At 43.5% G+C, this 11,683-nt stretch overlaps 1 pseudogene; it reads left to right on the forward strand.

Moving 5' to 3' along the window:
- Window positions 1-451: 451 nt before the first annotated feature.
- On the forward strand, window positions 452-1,342 carry LOC116863359 (annotated as a pseudogene).
- Window positions 1,343-11,683: the final 10,341 nt, after the last annotated feature.

An 11,683-nucleotide genomic window follows, 5' to 3' on the forward strand; every position in this document is an offset into this window, starting at 1 on the left:
TATGTACTTAACATAGATCCTTGGCAATGAATGCTTGCGAAAATCCTCATTTTAATACTACTTCAACAAATGGCTGGCAATATGGACATGATTAAACTTTGGTACATCCAATTGAAAGAATATTATGCAGATTCTAAAATCATATTTATCAACTTATGTAATCATTTGAAAACATCCTTATATGTTAGGTGGGGGGGGAAAGCCCCAAATACAAAATTATACATATAGTGTGATTATGACAATGTCTTTAAAAAAAAAAATCTACATAGAACGGGGCACCTGACTGGCTTAGTCAGTAAAATGTGCAACTCTTGATCTTGGGGTCCTGAGTTCGAGCCCCACATTGGCAGTAGAATTTACTTTTTAAAAAAAAATCTATGGCTTTCTGCCCTTGGATGCCACGAAGTAAGCATGGTTAAAATCTCCCCTTCCACTGTCATCATGTTCTAAGTCAGAGCCTCGCAAAGAGCCCTAACTGCTGAGAAAGTTCTTCATCCGATGTTTGAGCCTTGAAACAACCGATGAGAGTCTGAGGAACCATTTTGAGCAATGGAGAACACTTATGGACTGTGTGGTAATGAGAGATCCAAACACCAAGCACTCCAGAGACTTTGGGTTTGTCATGTATGCCCCTGTGTAGGAGGTGGAGGCAGCCATGAACGCAAGACCACACAAGGTGGATGGAAGAGTTGTGGAACCAAAGAGGGCTTTCTCAAGAGAAGATTCTCACAGACCTGGTGCCCACTTAACTGTGGACAAGATTTTTGTTGGTGACATTAAGGAAGACACTGAAGAACATCATCTAAGAGGTTCTTTTGAACAGTATGGGAAAATCGAAGTGATTGAGATCATGACTGACCAAGGCCGTGGCAAAAAGAGAGGTTTTGCTTTTGTAACATTTGATGACCATGACTCTGTAGACAAGATTGTCATTCAAAAATACCATACTGTGAATGGCCACAACTATGAAGTAAGGAAAGCCCTATCTAAGCAAGAGATAGCTAGTGCTTCATCCAGCCAAAGAGGGTGAAGTGGTTCTGGAAACTTCAGTGGCAGTAATGAAGGTAATTATGGTGTGGATGACAAATTTGATGGTGGAGGGAACTTCAGTGGGCAAGGTGGCTTTGGTGGCAGTCGGGGCAGTGGTGTATATGGTGGCAGTGGGGATGGCTATAACGGATTTGGTAATGATGGAAGCAACTTTGGACGTAGTGGAAGCTATAATGATTTTGGCAATTACAACAATCAATCCTCAAATTTTGGATCCATGAAAGGAGGAAATTTTGAAGGAAGAAGCTCGGGTTCCTGTGATGGCAGAGGCCAATACTTGGCCAAACCATGAAACCAAAGTGTTATGGCGGTTCCAGCAACAGTGGTAGTTATGGAAGTGGCAGAAGGTTTTAATTACTGCCAGGAAACAAAGCTTAGCAGGAGAAGAGAGCCAGAGAAGTGACAGGGAAGCCACAGGTTACAGCAGATTTGTGAACTCAGCCAAGCACAGTGGTGGCAGGGCCTAGCTGCTACAGAGAAGACATGTTTTCGACAGTACTCATGTGTATGGGCAAAAAAACTCGAGGACTGGGTTTGTGACTATTGTATAACAGGTTATTTTAGTTTCTGTTCTGCGGAAAGTGTAAAGTATTCCAACAAAGAGTTTTAATGTGGATTTTTCTTTTGCACCCATGCTGTAATTGCTAAATGTAATAGTCTGATTATGATGCTGAATAAATGTGTCTTTTTTTAAAAAAAATCTATGTAAAAGGAAATAAATAACACTGGAAAGACATATAGCAAAAATTACTGTAATTTTCACTGGGTGATGGAACTATGGGTACTTGAGATATTTTTCTCTGTAGTTTACCATTTTTCTGGAATAAACAGCATTACTTCCATAGTGGGTGGGGGAGTCTCAAGGGAGGGAGAAGTCCCCTGGTACACCAGACCGCAATCACAAGGAAAACAGGACTGGGTTTAAGCCTTCCTTCTCTTTAACTTCTATCTTAATGGCCTGATACCACTTACAGATTAACTGAGTGCATGACCTTATTGAAGGATGCTCTAAGACTGGCCCCAGGAAAACCAGAAAGGGGATCAACAGTGGAAACTGCCAGAGACAGGAGAAAGAGACTAAGCAAAGAGATCAGAGAAAGTAAACATAAAAGAACAGGAAACGGAAGGGGGAAGGGAAAGACAAGACGCTAAGTATACTTTTATACATTGGCATCCATATGAAAAAGAGGAGTTCGTGGTGGATCTTTATGACAGGCATAGCTAGCATATTTTCATGTTTATTGTTGTCTGTGTTAAAAGTTTGTGTATTTGTGCTTTGTGCCTCACTATTCCTTCCAGGGTCAGGCTGTGTATTTCTTCACCCCACAACGTGCTGTCATATCTGCCTGATGCTGCCAGGGAAGATCAGCTAGACGCTAGATCTGGACATTCTGGAGCCTACTCTGAGAGCAAATTGCATAACGACGTGCCTATCTATGTGAGCTTATAGATTTAGCAAGCTCTATGGGACAGTCAGGAACCTTCTGGGCGATAAAGGAGATCTGGATGGGGATTCATGGTATCCCAGAGGCATTTGTGGAAAACAAGAAAGTAGATCAGTTCTCTCTGGGTCTAAACCCCGTTTATGACACACAACTCAACTAACTGACAACGCTGGCTCATAGCCAAGACTGTTTTTGTAAGATGTTTGTACTCGTCTGTTGATTTCTGTGTATTACTTCTGTCATTTTTGAAGTTTTTACTGGGCTAGTGGAATGACTGCTGGGGTATTTTAGCTTATTAAATGTCAAGTGAGGGTGTTGAGATTAGAAATGAATTTCTACATGGTTTGGCATGAGTATAATCATTCCCAGAAAGGCAGACTTTCTGGCAACCTTGTTTTTTCCGTCCGATAATCCAGCTTGTAACCCATCTGGGAACTAGGAACATGGAAACTTAACCTTAAAAGAAGGATCAATACAAGATCTTAGCATCATCCATTGACCTTTGGAGGGTGGATGCAATTGTCTTAAAGCTCCTGATCACATAGTTTGTAGTATAAAGGATTGTGGCTTCCATTATCCTAGGCAAGAGTGTTGTACCATTCAATACAGTCCCCACTAGCCACATGTGATGTTTAAATTAAAGTTAAATAAAATTAAAACTCAGCTCCTTAGTTTTTTGGCCACATTTCAAATGTTGAATAGGCTACCATATTGGACAGTGCAGAGATAGAATATTTTTATCATCCCGGGGAGATCTCCTGGACAGCACTGTGAATTGAGGCTCACAGAATACTTGGGGACCAAGCATCTCTGTGTCTGCAGGTCAAGTGACTTATGTTTTCTTACTTCAGGTTGACTCTTTGCATTGATATGCTCAGAGTAACTAGGGAAGTTGGGGCAGTTTAGCAGACTTGTTAGCCCTCTTTACACACACACACACACACACACACACAGACATACACACACAGACACACACACACACACACACACACACAGATGAGAATTCTCCTTTAGGGAATGGCTAAATAAATGTGGCACAGTCATTAAATGGAATATCATACAACAGGTAGAGGGAATAAACTCCATGTGTCAATAAGGATGAATCTCAAAAACTTTTGCGCCTGAAAAAAGCCAGTTGCCGAACATAACCATTTCCTGCACACAAAACAATACTACATTTTTCCTACAGAAGAGCATTTTTTTTTAAGATCGGGAAGAATATATGTCAAACTCATGACAGTGGTAACTTCAGGGAGGGGTAGGGGTAAATGGAATTAAGGAATCAAAGGAACTTTTAACTGTTTCTGTAACGTTCTGAATGTTTTTTGAAGATTTTAAGTAATCTCTACAGGCAACATGGGACTCAAACTTACAACCCCAAGATCAAGAGTTCCATGCTCTACTGACAGCCAACCAGGGGCCCCTATGATATTCTAAATTTTTAAAGGAAAACATTCATGTACTACTTGTGTAATTACAGTTATTAAAACAGGACACGGATTTATGTACAAAAAATGAATAGAAATATGTAAACATATGGTCATAAAAATAATAAGGATACAATAATAATAATAAGTACACAAAACTCTAATGCTAATTGTGTTGAGATGGTGGGATTGTGGGTAATTAGTTTCTTCTATTTCTCTATTTTTTTAAGAGATTTTATTTGTTCATTTGACAGAGAGATCCCAAGTAGGCAGAGAGGCAGGCAGAGAGAGAGGAGGAAGCAGGCTACCCGCTGAGGAGAGAGCCTGATATGGGGCTCGATCCCAGGACCCTGAGATCATGACCTGAATTGAAGGCAGAGGCTTAACCCACTGAGACATCCAGGTGCCTCTATTTCTCTATTTTTTAACAAGTTTTTTGTCTTGTGGCTGTAATGTTAATACAAAAAATTTTTAAAATAAAAATTGAGTCCACTCTTATGGTGCAGACAGAGTATTATAATGCATCAGGTATAGCTCTTTTTTTAAGATTTTATATATTTATTTGAGAGAGACAAAATCCAAGCAGGGGAGGGGCAGAGAGAGAGGGAGAAGCAGGCTCCCCACAGAGCAGGGAGCCCGTTGTGGGAACTTGATCCCAGGACGCTGGGATCATGATCCCAGCCAAAGGCAGGCGCTCAATCAACTGAGCCACCCAGGCACCCCTCAGGTGTAGCTCTTAAGAGGCAACTGGCTCTGGTACATAACTGGAGTCAGAAATAACGGCTCAACATCATTTATGTAACAAAATTTAATTGTCCTAGGTGGCAGTCTCCAAAACTCAATTGGTCAACATAAAACCCCATTATGCAGCAAATCCAGAGTGGCAGGCAAACGGGGACCCTTCAGTTCCTAAAACCAGGGGTTCCATCGGAATATTTACGAGACTTCCCTTCGTATGCCCAGGCCGCCTGACTGGTTGGTTATGGGCTTTGAAAACTGTTCCAATCACAAAAATCCCTCCTCTGTGGTGTGCAGTGCAGCTTGAAAAGCCACTTCCTGCAAACAGCCTGGCTTCACCTGCACCCTACCTCCAGGAAGACACATGAGGTGAACTTTCACGCAAGCAACAGTGCTGGTCATCCTTCCCGACTCTCAAGCCAGAATGTAAACCCTGTGACCCAACCACCTGTTCATCTGGCTTCCAAAACATATGGATCTGCCTCCATCGACAAAGGAACATAACCAACACTTCTGGCCTTCACCAGAGAATTACAGTCAGCCTCTGAGGTCCTGTCAAAAGGCTGGCTGCGAGCAGAGTTATTTATGGAATATATTGTAGGGGACATTCTATCCATCCACTCCTTTAGGTGGCATTTTAAGTTGTGTCCCCAGATCAAGTTAAAGCGCCAGAAGGTTACATGCCTGAATCATATTAGCTGAGCCCCTGCAGAAATGTTTTAATGTTACACCCTTGGCTTTTAGCCAGGGTAGTTACAAGCAAGGAATATGAAAATCTCTTCTGTGTGTGTTGTGAAACTGTTACTGAGGACATTGTCTTTTATGTTAATCCTGCCTGAGAGATTTCTTATGGAATTTAGTGTCAGCAATGAACCATTATGTAGCTGTTAAGAATTATGATTCTGGAAGACTAAATACGAAAGTGTGTTTATGATATGTTCGTTGAAAAAAACAAGAACACTAAAGGCTATATAGATTCTCATTGCAACCATGTAAAATTATTTGTGTCTGTGGGTGAGGACTGAAAGCTGATAGATATGGATGGAAATTATATGAGGGCAATGGAATTATAGATGTTTTGCTTTTTCAAAAATGTTTGTTTGCTGTAGCCCTGTGTTTTCAACTGGGAGAAAAAAAGAATTTAGTGACAGGGAAATCTCTGTCCCTCTTGAGGACTTGCTATGTGTCTTTCTTTCTGATAACGAGAATTGTCATGTTCCCCCTTTCTCCTGGCTGTCCCAAAAGGTGGACTTGCACATTAGCTTCTCCTTCCTTGCCATGCCTCTGATGTTCTGTTTCTATAATTTTATGACATTTGTACTTTTTTGGAGGGGGCAAAGTGCCCCCAAATCCCTTGGAGAAAACGGCAAAATAGAAAACATTTTTCCCACTTTAAAAGTTATACACAGTCATAGGGCGTGCCTGGGTGGCTCAGTCGTTGGACATCTGCCTTCGGCTCATCATGATCCCAGGGTCCTGGGATCGAGCCCCACATTGGGCTCCCTGCTCAGTGGGAAGCCTGCTTCTCCCTCTCCTACTCCCCCTGCTTGTGTTCCCTTTCTCACTATCTCTCTCTTTGTCAAATAAATTAAATCTTAACAAAACAAAAAAATATAAAAGTTATACACATAGTAAACTGGAAATATGTAAGAAAGTAAAAACAAAAAAAAAAGATAACCACTCTTAACAGTTTTTGGCATTTCTTCCCTTTTTTCCTCAAAGTATTTTATTTTATTTTATTTTCTTAAGACTATTTATTTATTTGGCAGAGAGCACAACCAGGGGGAACAGTAGGAGAGGGAGAAGCAGGATCCCCGCTGATCAAGTAGCCTGACACAGGGCTCAATCCCAGGACCCTGGGATCATGACTTGAGTTGAAGGGAGATACCTAACGAACTGAACTACCCAGGCACCCCTCTCAATGTATTTTAAACAAAATTATGAACATATAGTATGTGAAGTATCACATCCTGCTCTTTTCATGTAATTCTAAATTATAAGCATGTAAAAGATAAGATAAAATAAAATAAAAGCATGTTTTCTTATACTGGAAACACTTCTTGTTGAAAACCCCAGTAAATATCATGCCAGTTGGACTTTGTTTCTTCCTCCCTCCCTCCTTCCTTCCCTCCCTCCCACCTTTCCTCTCTTTCTGTCTTTCCCTTCCTTTTTCCTCGCTCCCTCCCTTCCTTCCTCCTTCCCTCCATCCATTTCTTTCTTTCTTTCTTTCTTTCTTTCTTTCTTTCTTTCTTTCTTTCTTTCTTTCTTTCTTTCTTTCTTTCTCCAGTAGGACTTACAAAGTTTGGAACCATTGAGGCCTGCAGGAAGGGTTAAAGATGAAGTTGTATGGGGCACCTGGGTGGCTCAGTCATTAGGCATCTGTCTTTGATTCAGCTAGGTCATGATCCCAAGGTCCTGGGATCCAGCCCCATGTAGGGCTCCTTGCTCAGTGGGGGAGCCTGCTTCTCCCTCTCCCACTCCTCCTGCTTATGTTCCCTCTCTAGCTGTCTCTCTTTCTGTCAAGTAAATAAATAAAATCTTAAAAAAAAAAAAAAGACGAAGCTGGAAAATCAGTTCAGGTGAGCCCAAAACCTAAGAGATAAAGCTTTGTGGACCTTATTCCTAAGATGGGGCGTGGGGGGGGGGCTGCTGCAGAACCGAACTGCATGGGTTTGAAGTGTAACCTCAGGGAAGCCTAAGGCGAGAAGGGCGATCTGGGGTCTTGTATCCAGATTGGAGATCACAGGAAATAGGATTTTAGAACTAGGACAGACATTAGCTATCATCTAATATAATAGGCTCATTTACAACTGCAGAAACTAAAGCCAGAGGAGACAAATTGACTTTTGTAGGCTCTGGAGTCAGAAGGCCTGGATTTGTCCCTCTTCTCTGCTACTTAGTAACACCGGACCATAAGTAGATGCCTTTACCCTCTCTGCTTCTCATTTTCCTCTATGAAAGGAAAATCCAGCATTTAACTTACATGCTTCTTGTGAGGATCAAATTAGATAATCTACAAAAAGCACTTAGCACAATACCTAACATATGATTAAAAACTCAATAAATGTTACTTTTTCATAGTACTGTAATTATTAGCATGATTGAACTAGCTAGTGACAGAGCTATGACAAGGTCCCAGATCTTCTGATGGAAGCTCGTGCTCTTCTCATGGTATTGAACTAACTTTCAGGGTCCAGAAAAGGTTGAAAGTTGCCTTGAACTTAGTTGGGGTAGCAACTCAAATCTACTTGGGGCTAAACCTGAAGACTTAAGTCTGGGGTCCACTTTATGTCAAAGCACCTAGCCCAGTGTCTGGAAAACAGTACGCTTTTTTTTTTTTTTAAGATTTTATTTATTTGACAGAAAAAGAAAGAGAGAGCACAAGCAGGGGGAGCTGCAGAGGAAGAGAGAGAAGCAGACTCCCTGATTAGCAGGGAGCCTGCCACTCCATAGGACTCGGGGCTCTGCCCCAGGAGCCTGGCTGGATCCCAGGACCCCAGCTCAATCCCAGGACCAGGGGATCATGACCTGAGCCGAAGGCAGACACTTTACCGACTGAGCCACCCAGGCACCCCTATGACAGTAGGCTCTTAAGAAAGGTTTGTTAACTGAGAAGTCTCTTAAAACAATGACAGGGTTGGGAGGGTGGCGCTGGCTTCTAAGAGAGGCTTCTAAGGCTTCTAAGAGGACTAGAAGTCGTTCACAGAGTCACATAAAGAAGGACTTAGGGAAAAGGGCTACCAAAACTATGTACATTCCATGCATGTCTGCGAAGACCAGAGACAAGTAGAGGTGGTGCTCTCTGAGATTCCTGGAACAATCTCGTTGTCACTTTTATTAACCCTTTCATCTTTCCCCATTTACTAGCAAAAACTCCTATATAAACCTGAGGTGGGGGGTGGGTGATTTTTCAGAGCTGGGCAGGATAAGAAAAAAGTGGCAAAATATCTATCCTGATTCAAATTAATAAAGCCGATTTGGCAACAGGGTTGGGGGGTGGCACCCAGGTAGAAAAGTGGGTGGTGGCAGTGAAGGAGGCAAGAGAGTCAGACCCCCCCTCTATGATCTTGAGGAAGGAAAAAAAAAAAGAAACAAATCGTGAATGGGAAGCCAGTTGAGACCATGAACTCTGAGGTTGCAACTGGGGAAAAGGCCTGCCCCCCCACCCCACCCATATCCTGCCATATCTGTTCATAAGTTATTACTATGGTGGTTTTGGGGGGTCCTCCAGTTAGTCCTCTTCTCTGACCAATGCCCTTTCTATTTTCTGAGGCAACCTGGCTAACTCTGTCCCTTGACTAATGTATATTCTAAGACACCCACAGTAATAAGGTGAATAACCTTGACCTCTCCAGATACGTGTTTTCAAGTAGCAGTGTTTTTACTATTCCACAGATCCTTTAACTCACCCTCGTAAGTCATCTCCTATAGATTATGGTCATTTTCATCTTTCCAGGATTTCAAGGTATACTCTCATCCCAACACTAAAGACTCAGTAAGTATTTGTTGATTGATTTCAGAGTTTATAATCTAGCTGGGGACATAATACACCCTCACGAAACCGCAAGCCCAAAATTAAAGAATATAAACTGAGTTCACAGAGGTTCAAGAGACGGAAAGCAGATGAGTGATCTGTGAGGTTGGGCTAGGCAGGGAGAGCTTCCAAGAGCACCTCAGTTTTGAGCTTTGAATTGGAAATTCAAGGAGGTGATGGACACGAGTTGGTGGAGAGGTGGACCTTTTGAAAGAAACGCACAAGGGAGACAATGCAAGATATCATTCAAGCGAGGACAGGTGCCCGCCCCACCCTGTCATTTCCCTGTCTCAGCAGCTCTGCGGGATCAGCACATATCAAACCACACTGCTAGGCACTACACAGAAGAGTTAAATTATAGTCCCTGCCCCTAGGAGTTTGCTGTGGTTTTTTTTTTTTTTAGGATTTTATTTATTTATTTATTTGACAGACAGAGATCACAAGTAGGCAGAGAGGCAGGCAGAGAGAGACGAGAAGCAGGCTCCCCGCTGAGCAGAGAGCCCGATGCAGGACTCGATTCCAGGACCCTGGGATCATGACCTGAGCCGGAGGCAGAGGCTTTAACCCACTGAGCCACCCAGGTGCCCAGGAGTTTGCTGTCTTAACAAGAAAACTGAGACACAGCTGGACAGAAAGTCCCAACGATACATTAAAAAGTTGTTCAAATGTACGAATGTAATGCCCTTCAGTTCCTGGTCTCATTCATTCTACCAGAATTTCTCGAATGGGACCTTGGACTGGGGTCACTGAGATACATAAACCTTGCCTCCATCCTAAAGGAGTTCCGTTGAGTGAAGGAGATATACATGTAAAGAAATCGTTACTGTACCATATGGATTATGCTGTAAAACACACAAAGTACTTGGAAATGCAGAAAAGGTAGAAGTCCACCTAAGGGGAACAAGAAAGGTTGAATAGGGATTTTCCAAAATAAGAGACTTGGGGAGGGGATGATGAGAGGGAGGACATCCCAGGAGGTGGAGGGAACAGTAGAAAAGGACAAGCATTTCTGGGTAATAGTATACAAAACCCTGACTGGTTGGAACTTAGTGTGCCTAGTGAACGATGAAGCAGGGAAGGTGGGAAGTGGCCTGAACCTGAAGAAACGTGTGTACCTTGCTAGAGAGTTTGAACTTTATCACATAGGCAATAGGGAAAAATCAAAGGACGCATCAAGCAGGGAAATCCTCTGGTCACGTTTGAGTGCCATGATCTCAGTTCTCCTGCCTCCTGGCTGTGACTCTGGGAACGGCACTGAATTTCCAAGCATTCGTGTTTTCTTGTACAAAATGGGGTTGAGAGCAGTACCTAGCTTACACGGTTGATTTGAGGTGCACATGAGCTAATGTATGTAAAGCAATCAGCGCTGCGCCGCGCACATAATAAGTGCCCCTATACATTTTAGCTATTATTACCGGGAGTGTTTCTTAGAAGGATAACTTTTGTTGGCAGCAAGCATGGAACATAAACTACAGTGGGGGAAAAGACTGATGGCAGAAGGTCCGATTAAGATGATATTGCAATTTAATCCAGCGACAATTAAGGTCTGGAAGTGGGATCTGCACGGGTAAGTTAAAGAGATGAAAAGGTGAGACGGAAGTCTATCTTGGAACACTGGGCAGATCAGGACAAGTGTTAACCAACTTCAGAGATAAGAGTAGCCAGAGTATAGGGGTGTGGGTGCAAGAGCAGTAAAGCGTTCCGTTTGGGACCTGTTGAATGAGAAGTGAAGCCGCCCAAGATGGGAACCTGCAGAATATCAGTATTTCAGGGGAGGCCAGAAGAGCCAGTGGAGAAAAAGGATCGGTCAACGATCACACTGTCACCGTGAATTGCATACGGGGGTGTGTGGGGAGGAGGGTAGAGGAGACACTATCGCCAGCATTTGTTTAAGTTGCACTAGTCCTTCACCCAACTACCGAACAAGCATACAGCCCATTTTCTGGTCCGTTCTCTGCTTCTTGCCTCTGGGCCTTCTGATTCTTGTAGAGAACGCATTTTTTTCTCCTCCTGCCCTCTGTTCACGGAAAGAGGGAAAGGTCTAGCGCCTCGCAACACGGTCACTTAGGCCACCCGGAGTCACACGGGAGGAGGTGGGAAGGGGGGGGGGAGGAGGAAAATGACTTTTAAAGAAAAGAAAAAGTCCGCGACGACCTCTAATAATTAAGGTTCCACCTCCCTATATCCTGCCACGCCGCTCTCCAGCCGCCCTTATCAGGCTCCTGGCCGCGAAGTAAGACGGGAAATGTAGTCCCCTAAGGCTGACCAGGGTGGCACGACTGAAGAACTCGGTTTCCCAATCGGCTCTCGAGGCGCGTGCGCAGATGGCTGCCCGGGCGAGTGGTAAACAGAGACGTCAGGCGGGGGCTGCTGCTCCGAGCAAAACAAAAAGGGAACCGGGGGGGGGGGGGGGGGCTGATTGGGGAATTGGTGCGGGAGAGAGGCTGGGGCCGCGGGGCCGCGGGCCCTATTAAGAGGGGAGGGCAGGG

The sequence above is a fragment of the Lontra canadensis genome, unplaced genomic scaffold (assembly GCF_010015895.1).
Source record: "Lontra canadensis isolate GAN:19392208 unplaced genomic scaffold, GSC_riverotter_1.0 scaffold970, whole genome shotgun sequence".
Lineage (NCBI taxonomy): Eukaryota > Metazoa > Chordata > Mammalia > Carnivora > Mustelidae > Lontra > Lontra canadensis.